The 22,137-nt window shown below is 35.3% G+C and overlaps 1 protein-coding gene across 1 annotated transcript in view; it reads right to left on the minus strand.

Moving 5' to 3' along the window:
* The window catches only part of PTEN (phosphatase and tensin homolog), a 60,538-nt gene that overhangs the window by 37,601 nt on the left and 800 nt on the right, over positions 1-22,137 (minus strand). The window lies entirely within an intron of this gene.

Genomic DNA, 22,137 nt, shown 5'->3' on the forward strand with positions numbered 1-22,137 from the left:
AACTTATGAGTTCTAGAGAAAAGAACAGAAAACACAAGAAGAAATCCAAGATAATAATTCGAGAATAATACCCCAAACTGAAGGACAGGAGTTTCCCAAATCAAAGGATACAATGAGTATTCAGCAAAAGTGATGAAAATAGACCCAAATACAGCATATATAGCTCAGTGAAATTTCTGAATACTGAAAAGATGAACGTAGGATCCTATAGCTGCCCAAGAGGAAAGAGGTTTCATAAAAAGTATCTGGAATCAGAATTACACCACCCTTTTTAATGGCAACACTAGCAGCTAGAAAACAACTTCCAGGAAAAAACCTTCTGACTATTTCCAGCCTAGAATATCATACCAAAAGAGTCATTAAATCAAGTGTGAATATACAGTAAAGGCATTTTTTAACAAGAGCAATCTCAAATAATTTTGCTGTCCACATTTTCTCTCTCAGGAAGTTACTAGAAGATGTGTTCCACCAAAACAAGGTGGGAAACCAAGAAAGAGGACAATACCAGGAACTGAAGAATCCAACTCATGAGAAGGGGAAAAGGGAATCCTCAGAATGATGGTGAAGAAACATCTGAAGTAGACAGCTATAAGGCAAACCTAGGGAACAACTGACCCAGCTCACGGTAGATCAGAAGGCTCCTGAAGAAGATAAAATCGATTTAATGCCCAATGGGCTTGAACATGTTAAGAAATTTATATAGTTTAGGGATAAACTGAAGTTAAGAACATAGAGACTAAAGAAGTTGAGAGAGACAGAGAGAGAGAGAGAGAGAGAGAGAATTTTACCTCCAGGGAAAATAAAATGCTCAGGAAAAAACAGTTATAGTACTTAACCGTAAACTGCATTTATCTAGTCATAATCACATAAAACCCAAAATTGATATAACCAGAATTACAAATCAAGCTACTACAAAGAGGGCTGAAAATGTGTGTGTTTGGGTAGAGAGGAAAGAGAGTTCATACATTTGGATGTGAAATATCATGCCACACAATAATTACTTGTAACTTTGTCACTAATTAAAATGATATATTTGTATTTGTATGTCATACTAAAACAGTTGCAAATGGCAAAATACTATTTATAATCAACACTTAACAATTAGGTTATTAGACTATAAATTTTATATAATGTGTTAACTATAGTATTCTAGCACATATTTGGTTTCTTAGTATTTTCTGAACTATTATAATCAAAACGAATATAACAATGACTTTCTCCTATACCAGCAAAACCTTCTCTAATGGACTTAGTATGATAAGATGGGTTCCTCTTAATTTCTGCAGAGTCCGGCCCTCATTCCATAAACCACTCAGCAGTTTCCAGACTAGGCTCTTTCCTTGCATGACCATGTTTCATTAAGGGTTCTGGGTCCCTACTATTTTTTTTTTAATGGTATGCTTTCATGTTTTCATTCCTTGATACCCACTCCTATCAAGATTATCTTTTATTTAAATGTATTGAGAAAACGTGAATTAAGTACCTGAAATTGTGCTTATTTCCCTGGGATAAAATTATTTATGAATTATTATCCCTGCCATCAAAGTAATACTAGAGTAACTGTACCAGTGAGAATAAGGTTTAGCTGTGAGAAATAGAAGAAGGTGGAGGGAGGAGGGGCTCATAAACAAATATGCTACTAACTACACTGAATACACTACTCTCCCACATAAATTCCAGGATTAGTAGTGTACAACTGGTTGGGTAGATTTGTTTCATACAGGACTGGACCCAGGACCCTTCCATCATATGCTCAGCCAACACGATGGGCAGCGCAAGGTCTACAATGGTGCACCATCATATTTGTATAAGCAGACTGGAGAAGGGAAAGAAGGATAGGCCCCTCCTTTAAGAACTCATCATTTCTACTTTAGAACAACAGATCTTAAGTTATCACATTATCACATCTAGCCACAAGGGAAGCTAGAATTACCATCGGCATTCTGGGAAAACATGTACACAGCAAACAAGTGGTATTCTATTAATGAAGGGAAAGGTAAAGATGATCATTGATTTTCTCTACAGTTGTTCTAGTCTCTGGTTGCAATTATCTCTAACTTTTTTTCTTCTGCAAAACAAAAACAAGAACAATGACTAATATTAATGTAACAGGTATATCTGTAATCCTAATTTAAAATCACTCTAAGAAGGGCTAAGAAGGGGTCCATAAGCTCCACCAGACTGCCAAAAAGGTACACGGCATAAAAAAAGACTAAGAACTCTTGCCAAGGGGCAAAAGGAAACAAAGGAAAATTACTACTTTGTGGTTCTGGTGGTGGTTGTTAATAAACCACAGAGAACAATTTCATCCTAATGTTTCAGGTGTACTTTTCTTTAAATATTTAAGGTATGGGTCACTTTTTAGGATTCTTCAGTTTAGCCTACTTCTTCAACTAACCAAGGAAGCAGTGATTCTGCTAAGACGACTTCTACTCAAAAATATGATTATACTACAGAAAAAAGTGGTGCTACACACCCTTCTACTCTTGTCTCTCGTACCCTTTTTATCTTCCCAATTCCTAAACATTTCTCAATTTGTACTTTTGGATTTTCAGTTCAAAGTGAGATAAAATTTACATACAGTGAAAGAGAGCATAGGTGTACAACCAACGCAATCAAAATACAGAATATTCCACCATTCCAGAAAATTCCTTATGCCTATTTGCAGTCAAACCCCACTAAGCTCCCAGGCAGCTAATATTACCACAGATTTGTCCTTATTCTTGAACTTCATATAAATATGACCATATAAGATGCAGTCTTTTGTAAATGGCTTCTTTAATTTAACCTAATGTTTTACAGATTTATCCATGTTACATGCATCAATAGTTGATTCCTTTTATTCAGAATATGATTCCACTGCATGACTACACCATCATCTGTTTACCCATCCTCCTTTGATGGATATTTAGGATGTTTACAGTTTGGGTTTATTATGAATAAGTACATATTCTTGTGCAAGAATTTTGGAGACACATACTTTTATTTCCCTTGAGTAAATAAGTAATAATTAAGAAATAGAGTTGCTGGGTCATAAAGTAGATAGGGCAGGTGTATGTTTAACTTTATAAGAAACTACTAAACAGTTTTCCAAAAACAGTTATACAATTTTACAATCTTATCTGCATTTTAAGAGTTCCATTTGCTCCACAGTCCCATCAACATTTGGTGCTGTCAGTTTTAATCACAGCTTTCCCAACAGGTACAAAGTGGTACCTTACTGTGGTTTTTCAACTTCCTTTTCCTGATGACTAATGATATTAAGCATATTTCCATTTATTTATTAGCTATTTTTATACTTTCTTCTTTGAAAATGTCTGTTCAACTCATTGGCTCATTCCCCAGCCACCTCCCCCGCCGCCCCGTTGAATTAACTGGCTTTTTATTATTGATTTATAGATGTTTTATATATTCTGGGTAAAAGTCTTTTATCACATATATGTATTGACATAAATATTTACTCCTTATCTAGGACTTGCCGTTTCCTTTCCTTAATAATGTGTTTTGATAATCAACAATTTAAAATTCCGATAAAAGGCACCTGGGTGGCTCAGTTGGCTAAGTGTCTGCCTTCATCTCAGGACTTGATCTCCAGGTCCTGGGAGCAAGTCCCATGTTGGGCTCCCTGCTCCACAAGAAGTCTGCTTCTCTCTCTGCACTCCCACTCCACTTGTTCTTTCAGTGTCTCTCTCAAACAATAAATACATAGAATCTTTAGAAAAGTAAAATAAAATTCTGATAAAAATCCAATATATCAAATATTTCTTTTGTTTACAACTTTGTATCCTTTCTGAGAAATGTTTCCATACCCCTAGAGTTCACAAAGATATTCTCTATGCTTTCTTCCAGAAGCTTTATATAGCTTTTTCTCAGTTTGCATTTTAATATGGTCAGAAATTTAGAAATGTAGATAAATGCTAAGGATAACTGGGATAACCAAAACAAAAACAAATTATTTGAAGGACAGTGACTATAAAATTCAGAAAACAACAACTCATTGCTATCTGCCATATCTTTTCCTCCAAGGGTTTTTTTTGTTTGTTTGTTTTGTTTTTGAGAGAAAATGAGTACGCAAGAATGATCTGCAAAATACAATTTTCTCCAAGAAAGCTAAAATTTAAATGTGAGCAGTGAAAAAGGTATTTTGGGGGACTAACAATTCACTTTTAGTACATTTTGGGTCTGGGACTGCTAAGTTTTGAATCCAAATATATAAACCAATACTGTATAAATAAGGAAACACTCATCTTATAGCCCAAATCCAGGGAACATGATTCACATGTGGCTGCCCTGCACACACTTAAGTGGGGCTGAAATACCAAAACAGTCATAGCAGTTATCACAAGTTTTCAGGGAGAGATGGAGGTTTTCACTATTCACTTTCAACACTTCCGCAACTGTTAAAACATAAGCATATACTACTTTCCAATGGGGGGGAAAAAAAAAGTGTCCTACTGTATTTTCCAAAAGAGTATAAATTGACGAAGTTATATATTAATTATTTTACCTCCAGAATGTCGGTCTGATGAGCTTAGAAATCCAACTGTTTTTGAACAGCATATTTTAGTTTACATAAAATAAATATTTTCATATACTATTTTTGAATTAGAAAAAAATGGAAACCTGGTTTTTTTTTTAACATGACAACAGTCCTCCTTGAGAAACAGTTTGGGTTTTTTGGGATATTTTAAATTTTTATTTATTTATTTGACAGCACAAGCAGAGGAGGAGGAGAGGGAAAAGGAGGGCTCTCCTCTGAGCAGAAAGTCCAATGCAGGGCTCAATCCCAGAAGTCAAAGGCAGATGTTTAACTGACTGAGCCACCCATGTGCTCCCAGATATGGTTTTAATGAGATTCATGCAATTCCTGTTTATAAAGATTCATGATTGGGTGCCTGGGTGGCTCAGTGGGTTAAAGCCATTGCCTTCAGCTCAGGTCATGATCCCAGAATTCTGGGACTGAGCCCCACATAGGGCTCTCTGCTCTGCGGGAACCTTGCTTCCTCCTCTCTCTCTGCCTGCCTCTCTGCCTACTTGTGATCTCTGTCTGTCAAATAAATAAATAAAACCTTGAAAAAAAAAAAAGACTCATGAGGCTTTTTTAAGTGGTATCTTCATTCATACTAAGCCTGTCTCGAGGACATTTTTTAAAAAAATTATTAGCAGGGGCACCTGGGTGGCTCAATGCAGAGTCTGTCTAAAGATTCTCTCTCCTTCTCCCTTTGCCTCTCCCCCCATGCTTTCTCTCAAATAAATAAATAGATCTTAAAAAAAAAAAAAAAGGATAAAAAAACTAGAGAAAATTTGTTGCCATCAGACCTGCCCCTCAGGCTGAAGGGAATAATGGGAATAAAGGTAAAAGAACAGTTTTTCCTTCCCTTTCTCTGAAACACAAGTGTATAAAGCAAATAAAGTAACACTGTATTCTGGGATTTAATACATAGGTAGACATAAACTCTACCTTTATAAGGTTCTTACATTTAATGCTCACAATATCAACTCTAAGAGGACTAAAATAAACTAAAAAGTGTGTTTTCTAATCCTTATTGCACAACCTCTACAAAAAAAAAAATATATATATATATATATATATAGAGAGAGAGAGAGAGAGAGCTAGAAAGTCAACAGAATTAAAATGGAATACCTAAAATTATTCCATTAATCCCAAAGAGTACAGGAAAAGAGGAATGAAAGAGAATAAGAATGAATGAATGAACAAAGGAGTATTGAACAACTAAACACAAACAGAAAAATGGTAAACAAAACATTTCAATAATTATACTAAATGTAAATGGACTAAATATACCAATTAAGAAAAGCAACTTTAAATTTGATCTTACTTATAATATTTTTTAATGAAATATAGTCTATGTAGGTTTACATACACTTGCTATATAAACTGGAGCACTCTACAGGCAAAATAAAACACAATGTTCAATTGTGAGGATGCAAGATTACATTAAACAAATGCAAAACTCAATCTAGCTGCTCTATACACTTATACCATATTAATAAACTTGTTCCAATAAAGGTAGGGGAGAGGAATCTGGGTTGCAAGATAAACTTTCTTTATAGGCCTCAGAAATTCTGTTACTACTCTGGTGAAGTTACTATGACAGCCCAGGGTCTGATCCTCTACCTTCTGTGTAAGATGTAATCCTATCAGTATAGTCAATGGTACTTTCGTTCAGAAACAAATTCAAACTCATGTCATATGACTGATACATAGATATCATAAAGACTATAACAGCAATATATTAATTTCCTTGAAAGTCCAACTGACACAGGAATTATCCACACCTTTATGAAAAGTTCAATATATTTCCATAAGGAGACCCACCAAAAATTGAAAGTATAGTGCTGCTGAATAAATGTGGAATCAAAGAAAAGAAGCTAGTTAAAGCAATTTCTAACAAAGACATTTTGATGTCTCCATCTTTACAACAGGAATTGTCTTGCCAAAAATATCTGAGGTTCATTGGCTAAAGCCTGGCCATGCTTTTTCCATGTTTCAACAGCTAACTGATCAATCCACCCACCGGAAGGGCTTTATGTAGACTAAAATCTATTTTAGACAATTAAATTCAAGCTTTATTGGAAAGCATACGTCATTCTCTTTCTTGAAAGTGAACTGGTATATCTGCTTGTCAATATACACTGCTACTAAAGTTTATATTATTAGAGCATTTGATCACTTTTAAATGTTTGGAGAATTGATAAAAATTCATCTTACAAATATTTATTGAGTACCTCCTCTGTGACAACTACTGCTGTATTTACAGGGTAGCACTGAGAACCACAATCATAATAACAAATGCTCCTAGAAGTCTGGGAAAAACCCAGAAGCAAATCCTTTTTAAAGATATCCCATTCAGAAAAGACTACTACTCCAAAAATAGGTAAAAAAGAAAAATTCATATCTGAAAAGAAAAAAAAATAACTACTTATTTGCTACATTTTTCTGTAGCTAACTCATTATTTGGCACCCTATTTAGTTCTGCTGCATTCATGTTAAATTAAAATTTGCTCATATGGCGCCTGGGTAGCTCCGCAGGTTAAGCTAAGCCTCTGCCTTCAGGCCAGGTCATGATCTCAGGGTCCTAGGATCGAGCCCTGCATCAGGCTCTCTGCTCAGCGGGGACCCTGATTCCCCCCTCTCTCTGACTGCTGTTCTGCCTGCTTATGATCTCTCTCTCTCTCTCAAATAAATAAATAAAATATTTTTTAAAAATTAAAATTTGCTCTTAGAACTCTAATATACCTGCAGCTGCCATTGCTACTACTAAAACATGATATTGGGTTGTTGTTTTTCTTTTTAATATGTAAGTCATCTCTGCCTTAATCCCATTAACACAGGCAAGCTCCAAACACTGTTTTCTCCTACTCATTTTTAGGTTGTCAAACTTAAGATCAGTTACACATCCAATACAAGTAAAGTACCCTGTTAAAAATGCACTCTTAACACTTGCCTGCACAGTACTGCCTTCTCCTCTATTACTTCAAGTTAAACACAAAAGCAAAACTAAGAGTTTTATATTAAAGTCTGATCAAAGACAAGGATCCCCAGTAGGAAAGAAAATCTATTCTCTCAAAAGAGAGAATTCTCTAGAATAGAACTAGAGGAAAAAGAAACAGCAGAGGAAGTGAGCTATCAGTGAAAAAATTCAGAAAGCTATTACTATGAACTAAAAGCTACCAAGCACTTCTCCAAAGAAGTTGTAACATTTTGCACTTTTACCAACATGGGTTAGAGTTCCAATTGCTATATATCCTTGCCAATGCATTATTACCCCTTGAAGTTTTAGCTATCCCAGTAAAATTTGAAACAGGGCCTCATTATCTTTTAATTTCCATTTCTCCAAAGATTTATTTTGAATATATTTTAATATATTTACTTATCATTTAAGTATTTTCTTTTGTAAAGTTTCTGTTTAAAACTTTTTTGTCTTTTCTTTATGGGGTTGTCCTCTTATGAATTTTTAAAATCATCTTTATATTGCATTGAGTTCAAGTCCTTTGGATATATGCATTGTGAGTACTTCTTACAAATTTGCTGTTTTTGTTTTTGTTTTTTAATTTTACTAATGGTGTCTTTCAAACAACAGAAGTTTTTAATGCTGATCAAGTCCAGCTTGTGAATTTTTTCTTACCCGGTTAACTTCTTATGTACTAAGAAATCTCTGACTAAGCCAAAGGTCACAAAGATTTTCTTCTCTGTTTTTATCTATTCGTTTTATAGTTTTACATGTTACTTTTATACTTCTATCTACAATATCCATTTGTATGTAATGAGATTTTTTTGTATTATCAGAAGTAATTGTCCTCATACTGATATTCAGTTGTTCCAACACCATTTGTTAATATGAGTATCCTGTCCCCAGTGAATTCTCTATCATCTTTTCTAACAACCTATGTCTGAGTTTTCCTGTAATCTCTCTTCTGTTCCATTAACCTAAATATATATACCTTTTTCTCTTTCAGTAATTATATCATACGACCCAGCAATTCTTTTCATGGACATTTAACCAAAAGACATAAAAATATATGTCCACAAAAGTCTTGGCCATGAATGCTCACAGCAGCTTTGTTCATAATAGACCTAAATTTACAATAACCCAAATGCCCATCACAGGTGAGTGGATAAATAAATTATATCGTAACCATACAGTGGAATACTATTCAGCAATAAAAAGAAAAAAGTCATTACTGATATAAGCAACAAGCAAGGTAATTATGCAAAGACTAAGAAACCCAACCAAAAAAAGTACATACTCTATAACTGCATTTATATAAAATATTAACACAGTCAAAACTTAACTACAGTGAAGAATTAGAAACTGCCCAGAATCAAGGCTGGGGGACTGACTATACGGAGACATGAAGAAAACTTTTATGGCAATAAAAATGTTCTAAATCATGACTGTGGCGATGTTTACATGGATGTATATACATGTCAAAACTCCCTGAACTGTACACTTAAAGTGAATATACTTTACTGCAAATAAATTATACCTCAATAAAGTTGATTTTAAAAGTAATCTGATTACAACTACCAACATGTAAAATGCAACCCACGTCAAAATATCTCAAATGTATTTTGCTTAATACCAGAGACAGAAATACAACAAGTATATCACCTTCAGGAATGAGAACTTTTTAGAATGAAAAGCAAAATGACATTCAGAAAAGCACTGTCCAGGGTGCCTGGGTGGCTCAGTCATTAAGCATCTGCCTTGAGCTCAGGTCATGATCCCAGGGTCCTGGAACTGAGAGCCCTGCATCAGGCTTCAGCAGGAAGCCTACTTCTCCCTCTCCCTCTCCCACTCCCCCTGCTTTTGTTCCCTCTCTTGCTGTGTCTTTCAATAAATAAATAAATAAATAATTCTTTAAAAAAAAAAAAAAAACACTGCCCTATAGAACTTTCCTCAGTGATGAAAATGTTCTGTATCTATGCTGTCCAGCACAGAAGCCACTAACCGCATATAGCTATTGAAAACTAATGCAAATGAACATTAATGAGTAAATTTATCTTAACTAATTTAAACATAAATAGCTACATGTGGCTAATAGCTAACATATTGGACAGCACAGGTCTAAAACACAGAGATCTTTGAAAAAAGACAACAGACCACAATACATATGCTTAGGAAGGTAGTGGAAATGGGTACATTCTTGGAATAGAGCATAAAATTAGGAAAATTACAGTAATTACTGGGACTTTACAACTGTCAAAATACCTATTGACAAAGTATTATTTTCTTTTTAATATTTTATTTATTTATTTGACAGACAGATCACAAGTAGGCAGAGAGGCAGACAGAGGCGGGGGGGGGGGGAAGCAGGCTCCCCGCTGAGCAGAGCACCCAATGCGGAACTCGATCACAAAACCCTGAGATCAAGATCTGAGCTGAAGGCAGAGGCCTAACCCAGTGAGCCACCCAGGCGCCCCTGAAAAAGTATTTTCAACCATATGCAGTTTTCTAACAAATTCCTGGTATGTTTGATTAATTTTATTAGTAGATTAATACAATAAAGAAGAAAACTAAAATTCTGGACGTATTTCTAACCAAGAATGAGGAACAAGTTTCAGTGGAAATGCCAGGAAACAGGGAGAAAGTGTTCATATAATTTTAGAGTTCACGTCAGACAAGGAAGGAAATACTGGCATAGTTAGATATGATACAGATCAGTAAAACAGATTTCAAAAGCTTCATTTAAATAACAGGCTATGAATTCATAACTCAAAACCCAAAAGGAAAGATTACAGAGAGACTTTAAAAACTAAAATTCTGTATAAACAATCACAAGCGATACTAGTTTAAAAAAGGCAAATGAACAGAAATTATCTTAGAAAACCAATCAATACAGTTGCAGAGAATTCACTCACAATGTTCAGATTTAAAAGGTTACAACCGGGGTGGGGGAATAATCCTAGGGGAAAAAAGGAAAATAATCCTAGATGAATACAAAAGAGAATATATAAAGGAGCATAAGAATGGTAAAGACAAAAGAAAAGGCTTGAAATGAGGAAAATGTCTGGATCCAAAAAGAACATTAAATAAGGTAGAACTGCACAGGTTAGAGTCGTATGACACTAGAGCCAGAGGATAAGCAGAAAGAAAGAAAGAAAGAAAGAGCAAGGCTAGGCTTAGGAGCCACTAAATTCCCTTTCACTTCTATTGTCTCTGTCCAAGAGAAGGTTTGCTCTGATTCAATAACTCAAGAGTGGTGGATGCACTGGATTAAAATTGTTTCAATTTGCTATTTAAGCAAGGTTATTTCTTAAAGAATATTCTTGAACAAACAACTGTTAACAAAATCTGTGACATTCCATGATTAGACATATTAGTAAAGAATACAGTTAGCAATCAATAATTTGAAACAGAGATAATCCATCAAGCTCTCTGTAACAGCTTCACCTGAATCTCGCAGTCATAAAATTCAAAAGACCAGCAAGGCAGGGCATTATAAAATTGTCTTAAGAAAGAATACCACAAACTTCCTTAATTTTTGAAGCGTTCATAAAAATCATTAAGAAAAAAAAATTTTAAATATGCTGAAGATAGGGTTAGTCAGTACACATGTACAAACCAAAAGGAAAAAAATATGACCAATAAAGATCACAAAGTCGCTTAATCTCACAATTAAAGAAATGCAATAAAACTCAAATTACCCAACAAATTACAAAAAGTTTAAGTTTGATAATATTGTTTGCCAAGACTGAAGGGGGAAAGATGCTGTCATACATGTTGGTGAGAATAAATTCCACTGTGGAGAAGATTAAAACTCCACTGCTCCACTGCTAAGAATCTACCTTCAGTAAATACCTGTTAAAGGACACCAAGGTATGTGTGTGAAAATGTTTATTAGAGTGCTGTTTTCAATAGTGACAAACAAGAAATAACCTAATATGGATTGGAGGGGACTGTTTATTATGGAATGATCATAAAATGGAATAAAAGCCAATAACAAAATCAGTTCCATCTCCATGTCAGTATGGAAAATTCCTAAGTATGTTAAATGGAAAAAAAAAAAAAAAAAAAGCAAGACGCAGAAGAGTAGGCAGTATGTTTCCAACTATTTTTCTTAAAAAGTGGATGTAAGATGAAAACAGTTTCTTAAAGAATACCTGAAAGTTTTAATTGTAGGTATCTTTGGGAAGAGAATCTGAGGATAGGACGTGTGAAGTAAGAGAAATTTATAGGAGGTATTAGTACTCTTTAGGCTGTTCAGCATCCACAACCATTCTAATTTGGAGAGAATTTCAAGAGGTGAGAAGCAAATATTCCCTTCCCTATCTTCCTCATCATGGGTGCAAGTCTAACATCCATTAGGTCCTCCTACTCTGGACACTGAATCCTAGGTGGTGATAGGAAGGGGCAAAGGAGTCAGATCACTGAAAGAAAGCTCCAGAAGTGCTGAAAGCTTATAAGCACAGTCACCAACATGCAGTCAAGGCAGCAGTACCTGGGATAGCAAGTTTTCAAGCAGCCATGTCCTAAGTAGAGACTGCCTTATTGTAACCTCTTGACCATGCCTTGCTTCCCTCAAAGCAAGGCATGGTCTTTTACTTCTGCAAAATTTCTAAGCCTGATTCTCTACCTAATGAGCTATCTAATATTTTTCAAATAATTCTTTTCTGCTTAATTAGAGCTACTTTCTGTCATGTGCAACCCAGAACTCTGACTCTGTTCTTTTATGTATTATCCTATAGCTGTTCTGTTTTTTGGCTTTTGTTTGTTTTTTTTGGTTTTTTTTTTTAACTAAGGGTTGGTAAAATACTTTTTGTACTCCCTTTAATAATGTGAACTATACAATTTCTTATCTAGCACTTTGGGCAACAGTGAGACTGGCAGGAGAATAAACAATCTATTTAAGAGAAAATATCACAGCATTTTTAAAAAGGGGGGAGGGTAAGTTCTCTCAAAGAACTTGAATATTACTTCGGAAAACATTCACCATGGCTGCCCCTCCCACTTCCTCCTCTCTCCTCCCAAGGATTTCATGCCCACAATTGGCTCACTGCCTTATAAATTTGATACAATGGAAAAGCGGAAAAAAGCAAGAAAACAGCACTTTCCAAAGGGAAATGGGAAAATTTAACTACAGATAACTTGGAAAGTAGACTAAAAACTTAAAGAGCAGAGAGGTAATACCCTCAAAATGTGGAAAATCTAGAGTACAATCTAAGACACACTATACCTTACTTCAAATAATTTCAATATATAATAATCTGAATTCATTAAAGACAGCTGTGAGAATACACAGTCTTTAGTTTTTAGAAGTCTTTTCTTTCCTCAAAGAATTCCTATGAACTCCTATGAGCTGCCAAAGTACATTTTAAAATTATTTTTGTCAAAGGAATACATAAACACGTATTCCAAAAGATATAAAAAAAAAAAAACTTGTAATAAGAAATTAGTTGAGGGAAGATGGCAAAGTAGGAGTCACCAGGAATCCATCTCCCCACCTAAACAAGAATTGTACTGGCATAATCTGACTAGTGTAACTATTTTGGAACCCTGGAGTCTATTCAAAAGCTTGCAGCTTCTAGGGAAAGGCTTAGACAGTAAATCACAGTTAATTTCAGTCAATTTCAACTCTCACTATGGTAGCAGCTACCCACCCCAGGGCCCACCCCCTCACCTCGCAATAGGAAGCCATGCACACACATATGCCTAGCACAGCCTACACCAGCTTATGGGACCTTGTCCTCCAAATATCAGAGATCTGTGTTCTGATCATTGGCTGCTGCTTCTGATTACAGACCTGCACACACAGAAGCAGGCCAACACTGCTGAAATCCCCACTGATGGAAAAGGCTTCCATCAGTGCCCATCCAGATGGGCACTCCAGATCCAGAGCCCATTTTTTCCCTTCATTTCCCCCCTTTTTCCTCATTTAGGAGCCAGGCATTAAAGACTTGACATCCATTCTTGTGTGAATACAAGTTTGCAACTCTTGTTGGTAACTACCCAAAGGGATACAATTGCTTGATTTTATGGAGTATGTTTAGTTTTTTAAGAAACTACCAACTGTCTTCCAAGTGGCCATTCCTTTTTGCATGCTGTGGGTTTTTCATGTATTGCCATATTGGATAGTACCAGAGTTTTTGTATGCTACATACTGGATGATTTCACCTATATGACAGTATAGAAAAGTCAGAAGTATGGAGACAGTAAAAAAAAATCAGCAGTTGCCAGCGGCTGGGCTGGGAGGAAAGGGACAAATAGACAGACTGCAGACTACTGTTAGAGCAGTGAAACCACTAGGTATGTTACTATGATGGTGGATACATGTCATTAAAATTTTTCCAAGCTCATACAACACACAACACCAAGAGTGAAGCCTAATGGAAATTATGGATTTTGTATGATAATGATGTCAGTACAGGTTCATCAATACAACAAATAAACCACCCTGGCAGAGGGCAAGGATAATGAAGGAGACCATATATGTGTGAGGGCAGGGGACATACAGGAAAGTTCTGTACCTTCTAAATGAATGTAGCTGTAAATGTAAAATAGCTCCAAAAACTAAAGTCGATTTAAAAAGAAAAACTCCACACCCTATAGCTACCATGACATGCAATGGTAAAAGACAAAAATTGTCCTCTAAGGTCAGTAACAAAACAGGAAGTCTGTTTTGCTACTTCTATCCAAAAAGGCAACCATATTGGAAAGGAAGAAATAAAATTATCTCTGTTTGCAGATGACATGTTCTTATATGTTTTTACATGTACCTTAAAGATTCCACACCAAAAAAAAAAAAAAAAAAAAAATCAGAATAAACAAACTAAGCAAAGCAGCAGCACACAAAATTAATGTGCAAAAATCAGCTGTACTTCTATACACTGACAATGAACAATCCAAAAAGGAAAATTCCATCCATGATAAACAGCAAAAAGAGAATCTAGGAAAGAACTTAATTAAGGAGGTGATATACAGAGAAAACTGTAAAACACTGTTGAAAAAAAATTAAAGACCTAAAAACATGGAAAGACACCCCAATCTGATACTGTTAATATTTCAATATCATCCAACAAAATCTACAGATTAGTATCATTCAAAAATCCCCAAAACTTTTTTTTTTATTTTTTGCAGAACTAGAAAATTCCATTAAAATTCATATGGACTCTCAAAAACCCTCAATGGCCAAAAGACTCTTGAATCAGAGGAACAAAGATGTAAGACTCACAATTACTGATTTCAGAATCTACCATAAAGATACAAAGTGTTGTACTGGCATGAAGACAGACATGTATGCCAATTGACTAGAATAGAGAACCCAGAAATAAACTCTTGTATATATGGTCAAAAATTCTCTGACAAGTGTGGCAAGACCATTCAATGGGGAAAGGATGGTCTTTTCAACAAATGGTGTTGGGAAAAGTGGGTATCTACATGTAAAAGCATTAAGTTAGACCCTTACCTTAAAACATAGTCAAAAATTACTTAAAATGGATTAAAGATGTAAGCAAAAAAGACCAAACACTATAAAACTCTTAAAAGGAAATACAGAAGAAAAGCTTCATAATACCAGTTTAGCAATGATTTCTTGGATGCGTCACCAAAGGCAGACAACAAAAAATAGTTAGATTGTACTGCATCAAACTTTTAACTTTTTGTTCATCAAGAACACTATCAACAAAGCAAGAGAATGGGAGAAAATATTCGCAAATCACACATCTGATAAGGATTAATATCCAGAATATATGAAGAACTCCTAGAACTCAACAACAAAAACACAAACTGCTAAACATTTCTCCAAAAAGATAAACAAATGGGCAATAAGCCCATGAAAAGATGTTCAACATCACTAATCATTATGAAAGTGCAAATTAAAACCACACTGAGGTTACCACCTTACCACCTTATAACTGCCAAACGTCTAGAGTCCAAAAGACAAGAAACAAGTATTGGTAAGAATGTGGAAAAAAAGGAGCCCTTATGTACTGTTAGTGGGAATGTGAATTGGTGCAGCCACTATGGAAAACAGTATGGAGGTTCCTCAGAAAATTAAAGGTGGAACTGCCTTATGATCCAGTAATTCCACTAATAAGTGTATCTAACCAAAGAAAACAGAAACATTAATTCAAAATGATACATATACCCCTATGTTTACTGCAGCATTATTTACAATGTCCAAATTATGAAAGCAGCCCAAGTGTCCAATGACAGATGAATAAAGAGATGATTGATACACAAACAACGGACTATACCTCAGCCATTAAAAAGGAATGAAATTTTGCATTTGCAACATGGATGGATATAGAGTATTACCTTAAGCAAGGTAAGTCAGTCACAGAAAGACAAATACCATATGATTTCACTTATATGTAGAATCTGAAAAAAAAAGTTTTTAAACACAAACAAAAAGCAGAAACGGACCCTTAAATACAAAAGGGAGCAGGTATGGCTATGGACAAAATGGAAAAATGGGTGACGGGGAGCAGGAGATACAGGTTAGTTATGGAATGAATAAGTCATGGTGATGTAAGGGAATATAAGTCAGAGTATTCTATGGTGACAAATGGCAGTTATACTTGTTAGATTTTTCCAATCACTACATTATAAACCTGAAACTAATATAACACGTATGTTGACTATATTTCAATTAAAAGAAAAAAGATCATGCGGCAAAAAGATCATACACAAAATTAGAGTCCCCAAAACTGAAAATCATTGGTCATTTTTCTGGTTCCTCTGGAACTTGAGCTATATTGCCTAGACTCAAATTTAAAAGAGGAACAGAAGAGAAAAGAGATGGAAGGCCTCCTATTAGGTGATGAGAAATATAAGACTGAATCAACCAGTTGCTTAAATAGGCCTTCCAAGAAGGGAGACCATAGGACTCAAATTTAGACTTTGTAAGTTGTTTCAAGATAATTACAGTCATTATAAGTGTGTTCACTAGAAGTACTGATGTGTCCAATGTGCACATTTTAAATACCTCTGTTTCTAAAACCCTCTTTTAGCATTTGTTCATTTTTTAAAACAGAGGGCCAGGGTACATGAGAGTGGCCAAGTGGCTAACACGAATTTCCTAGAGCGCTGGTTCCCAGCAAACAAAGCAATCATCAGCAATCATACTCCAGAAGTTAAAAGAATAGGAAAAATCTTAGAAAGAGTCTAGCTAAAATAAGAGTTCTTTATTCCCTGTCATTTTCCTCTTGTTTTTGGGGAAGGGGCTTTGCAGGAGAGGTCAGTTATCAAGGCTCATAGAGAGAAGGAAGTTTCTCAGGTTTCTGCTTCTGTATCTGACATGTGTGACTTCTTCAAGTTACAGTGGTTTAAAATAAAGATGGGAAGAAAAACCATAATGAGATACCACTTCACATCCATTAGGATGGCTCTATTTAAAAAAATAAATAAATAAATCGGGACGCCTGAGTGGCTCAGTGGGTTAAAGCCCCTGCCTTCGGCTCAGGTCATGATCCCAGGGTTCTGGGATGGAGCCCCACGTCAGGCTCTCTGCTCTGCAGGGGGCCTGCTTCCTCCTCTCTTTGCCTGCCTCTCTGCCTACTTGTGATCTCTGTCAATAAATAAATAAAATCTAAAAGAAAAAGAATGAGAAAAAAAAAAAGCTCAGAAAATACCAAGTGTTGACAAGGATGTAGAGAAACTGGAACATTTATTCTTGCTGCTGAGAATGAAAAATGATGCGGCTGCTGGGAGAAGCAATATGGTAGTTCCTCAAAAAATTAAACACAGAATCACTATTTGACCCAGCCACTCCATTTCTGGGTGTACAACCAAACGAACTGAAAGCAGCAAGATGCAGATACTGGTACACCCATGTTCATATCAGCATTATTTACAACAGTCAAAAGGCAGAAGCAATTCAAGTGTCCATCCATGGATGAATAAACAGAATGTGCTATATACATACAAGGGAAGAAAACATGGCCAATATAGGCCACAACATGAGTGCACCTTGAAGACATTATGCTAAACGATGTCACATGCTATGCTAAGTCAGTCACAAAAAGGCAAAGATTGCATGACTCCACTTATATAAGGTGCCCAGAATAGTTACATACACAGACACAGAAAGTAGAACAGTGATTGCCAAGAACTCAGAGTAGAGAAAATGGGGGAGCTACTATTTAATGCGTACCACATTTCAGTGTGGTAGGAGAAAAAAAAAGTTTTAGGCTGTACAATATGAATGTACCTAAGGCCACTGAAGTATACACTCAGAAATGGTTAAAATGGTAAAGTTTAGTGGCACCTGGGTGGCTCAGTTGGTTAAACATCTGACTCTTGACTTGAGCTCAAGTTCTGATCTCAGGGATGTTAGATGGAGCACCGCATTAGTCTCTGGGTTGGGCATGGAGCCTGCTTAAGACTCTTCCTCTCCCCTCTGCCCCCTCACGGACCCCTCTCTCAAAAAAAAAAAAAAGAAAAGAAAAAGAAAAAAAATTTAAAACATACATTTTAAAGCCCCTTTCTTTATTTTGATGGTTTATTCTCTTATTTTGTTAGGGCACATGGTCTAGGAATTTCCTAAGAAATGTTGCATGGTGGATATATTTTTTTTTCTTGTTCTTGAAGGTCTTTCTTTCCTCCTTTTGCACTTGACTAATGGTTTGGCTGGATACAGAACTCTAGGCTGAATGCAGAACTTGTAAAGCGCTAGTCCTCCATCTTCCATCTTTAAATTAGATTCTTAGATTATGAGAAGTTAGGTGACATATATATATTCCTAATCCCTCCTAAATGATCCCAAAAGCTTCTGAGACATTCTCATTATTTCTGATATTCTTAAATTTTGTAATAACTGCCTGGTATTGGCCTGTTTTCATTCGTTGCGCTTGGCACTTTATAGCTTTTTTCAACCTGGAAACTCAAATCCTAAATAAATTTTCTGGAATATGCCTATATAGGCATATTCTGGTGTACATATGTATGTTGTAAAACATTTCATCCTCTGATAGATATGGCTACTGAGACAATCAGCTTTGGAATCTCACAGACTAGACTCGACCCTCAGCTCACTACTTACCCACTATGGCACTTGGGGAAGTTAACTTCTTTTAAACCATATATGAAATGGGGACAGGTTAATTGTAGATATTTTTAATAAAATGACACATGTAAACAGCTTATACAACAGAAACAATGAAAAATAAGTGTTATCTATTATTAAAATCCTAAAAGCTAGATTGATGCAGATACTATAAACACTGTCAAATCCATCAAGGATCTGCTATTTGTAAGGAAATAAAACTAACAAAAGAAGTGGGAGGCAGCCAATGGGTATAGGCTTTTCTTTTGGAGTATTAAAAACATTTGGGGACTTGAGAGAGGTGGTGGTTACAAAATACTGGAAAGGTACTAAATGTTAGTGAATTGTTCACTTTAAAATGACTGATCTTATGTTATATAATTTTTGCCTCAATAAAGAGAAAAAAGGAAGCAGGAAAAAGAAAGGCAGTATAAAGGAGAAGTCAAAAGTTGTTGAAATGGAGAATGGAAACAATACTCTTTCCTCTAAATTAGTGTGACACTTTCCTCTATATACTCTCTTTTTAATTCTTAGAACTGAACAGCCAATAATGATATTGTTGGGAAGACAAACAATTCCTTTTTTATCGGATATTAACACATAAATAAAAGGTTGATTGAGAGATCGACATATAATTAAGAGAAGATTATTTTAAATTTCTTTGGGAAGAATGTATAAAACAGTAAAGTTGGAGGATACACACACACACACACACACACACACACACGAACAAAAAAGCTGATAGTATAGAAGACAAAGGATAAAGTCTTTTCTTTTTAATTACTATGTATCAGAACACTCAGCTCTAAGCCTTCTCTTACAACAAATATGGGAATCTACCCGCATCTAAAATCTTTCCAATAAAAAGGGAAGTAAATTACTTCCTACTGACTTCAGACTAGGGGGAAATATTGTTACATGCATCTTTTTTCATTTTCAACACTTCCCAAATTGTGCTCCAAGAAACACTGTTTTAGAAAGATGTTATTTTAACACAGTACAAAAGAAATGAGAGAAGGGAGAATGAGGGGAAGAGAAAGAAAAAAAGGAAAAGGAAAGCAGCATATTCGAATTTCATTCTTGGGAGATTTGCAAGGCATAGTAGTGTATTAAAGGTTCTGCAGTAAGAAAGCCAGTTCACCTCTATTAAACCTACATTTGGCTGATTTATTAAGTACAGAACAGTTCTTAAGCTATGTCAGTTAAACACATAATGCATCATTTTGTTAAAGGCTGCTTAGATTTATACCAGATAACATATAAATTAGGGTAATTTCAATATTAGCCCAGGGGGATAAGATTACCACACATATCCAAGAATAATCAATTATCTGAATAAAACATTGTTTCAAATTACCAGCTGGTCAGAGCAAGAGCTTAATGGCAATAAAGGAGGGGAAGAGAAGGTGGGAATAAGAGGAAAAGAAGAAAAAACAATCTGGGAAGAGTTAGCTCTTCATCTTCCCTTGTTGAAATGTCCTTGTCCTGCCATGTCAATTCTGATTATTAAGCCTAACATTTGCAGTGAAGATAGTAAAAAATTCCAACTTGGTTCACTTCTCCCCCACTTTCCATTTTTTTACATTAATTCCTAATCCTAGGAGGTAACCTCAAAAGGAGAAGTTAAATATTTGTTACTTGAGTACCTTAAGTATAAAATTTCACATTGCCATAATAATCCATATCCCAAAACAGTTAAATACAAATAATTTTGCATAATTAAGCATAATTACATAATTTAAGCATAAAGGCATTTGCAATTTCAGTTTCTTTTACTCAGAGCAAAGATGTACAACACCAACAAAACCTGAACCTGGAACAATATTTCTTGTTTGGGGGAAAATCATAGGAAAAAACATGGATTTAGAGAAGTAAAAATTTAAATAGATAGGGCAAAGGAAAATCTAAATGGAAATACGTTTATGAGAAAACTTGTAAGAAGATAAAAAGACATGCTTTTCATTATCACTTTATTATCTTTGAACCAAAAAGAAATCACTACTGTTTATTACTACTATTTCCCATACTGAGGGAACCAATCAAGAAAATGAATCATTTAGGTATTAGAGACAGCCAATCCCTTAGAGAAGTTAATCCTCTTCTTGGAAATTATTTTACTTCATAGGGGAAAAGCTACAGCTACCTTCCTGGTGACTGTTCCTCCTTTTTCTCATAAAAGAAGTGGAGTGGAGTGAGCAAATGAAGCCAACGAAAGCCTCAATAGCCATATATATCCCCAGTCACAAAACTGGAGTGGAGCAGGAGGGCAAGACAAGCCAGGCATGCACGGCCTAGCTGTTCTACTCATTAGATCATTCTTCGTCATTTATAAGCTACCACCCTTGCCAAAGGGTGACAAGATCATTTGGCTAAAGCAACTACTGGCTAAATAACAAACCATACACATAAATCTTAAGGAATAACAAATTTGAAAAAGACAAAAGCTAGATAAAATAGATACATGAAAGTGGATAGAATAAACTTCAACTTTGGTTACTATTTCACAAATTAAATTTGTGAATCTTAATTCAGAGGCATAAAGGCAGGAGTTGCAAAGTTGGAAGATGAAAGATCAAAGCACTGGTAGCACAGTATTTTCTTGGTGAGAGTATCAGTCTAAGGTCTGAAAATGAAACGTGCTGATCCAGAAACCGAACTTTATCAGTAACTTAAAGATGATCAATCAGCTTCAGTGACTTATTCACAGTCAGATGAGAGCAAAGGGAGCAAGCACCCCAGATAAACTCACCACAAGGAGGCCCTTACAGTGACCCAAAAACCTGTCCTCTATCCAGAGTATTCATACTCTTTTTCCACGAGTACTAATCTGATCTGGTTAAGTAGTACTTGGTTGAATACAGAATTATATAGTAGTAATATAAAACAGATCAACCTGTAAGGTATTTCATCTAGGTCCTCAGGGGGCTTGATAAACACTCCTGCACTACAGGAGATGCACTGCTCATTTTCCAGATTCTCCATCTCTCTCGATGCAAACTTTACACCCGTCATTCTGTTTTCCATCACCCACTGTGTTTTCTGTAGATGTGTATTATCACTGACTAAGCCATATCGGGCTATTGCTCTCGTGGATCTGACGTTATGCATCCTTCCAACTGTGTCCTGCCCAACCATGAGAAGACACATTTATTTCCCTATTTTCAAATTCTTAAACAGTACTTCTGACAGTCCCATGTACCTCTAACTGTAATAAAACTACGAAAAAGTAATCTGGATTTTCTGTACTTTTTGTAGATACTGATACTGATTTGAAAATTCTGAACAATTTAAACACAACAACAGTCCAACTGTACACAAATCAATACTGCAAAATGTAAATATATACATTGGTTCAAAGCAAATTGTTAAAAATTAACCACTTAACAAAACAACTTATGGCTAGCTCAGAATAAGGACACAGACAATTCATATACTCAATTATATAAGGATTCTACATTTGCATAATGCTTTACAAAGTGCTCTCCCATTCAAGATAACATTAATTCTAATCAAATATTTAAATTGAAGGTCTCCAAGAAAGAGATTTCTCTAAGAAGATAAACAAAATAATCCAAAATTTTAAACTTTAAAAGCCACTAAATTTTCTGATGTTTACAGTTAATTTTT

Source organism: Neovison vison, chromosome 2 (genome assembly GCF_020171115.1).
Source record: "Neovison vison isolate M4711 chromosome 2, ASM_NN_V1, whole genome shotgun sequence".
Classification (NCBI taxonomy): Eukaryota; Metazoa; Chordata; class Mammalia; order Carnivora; family Mustelidae; genus Neogale; species Neogale vison.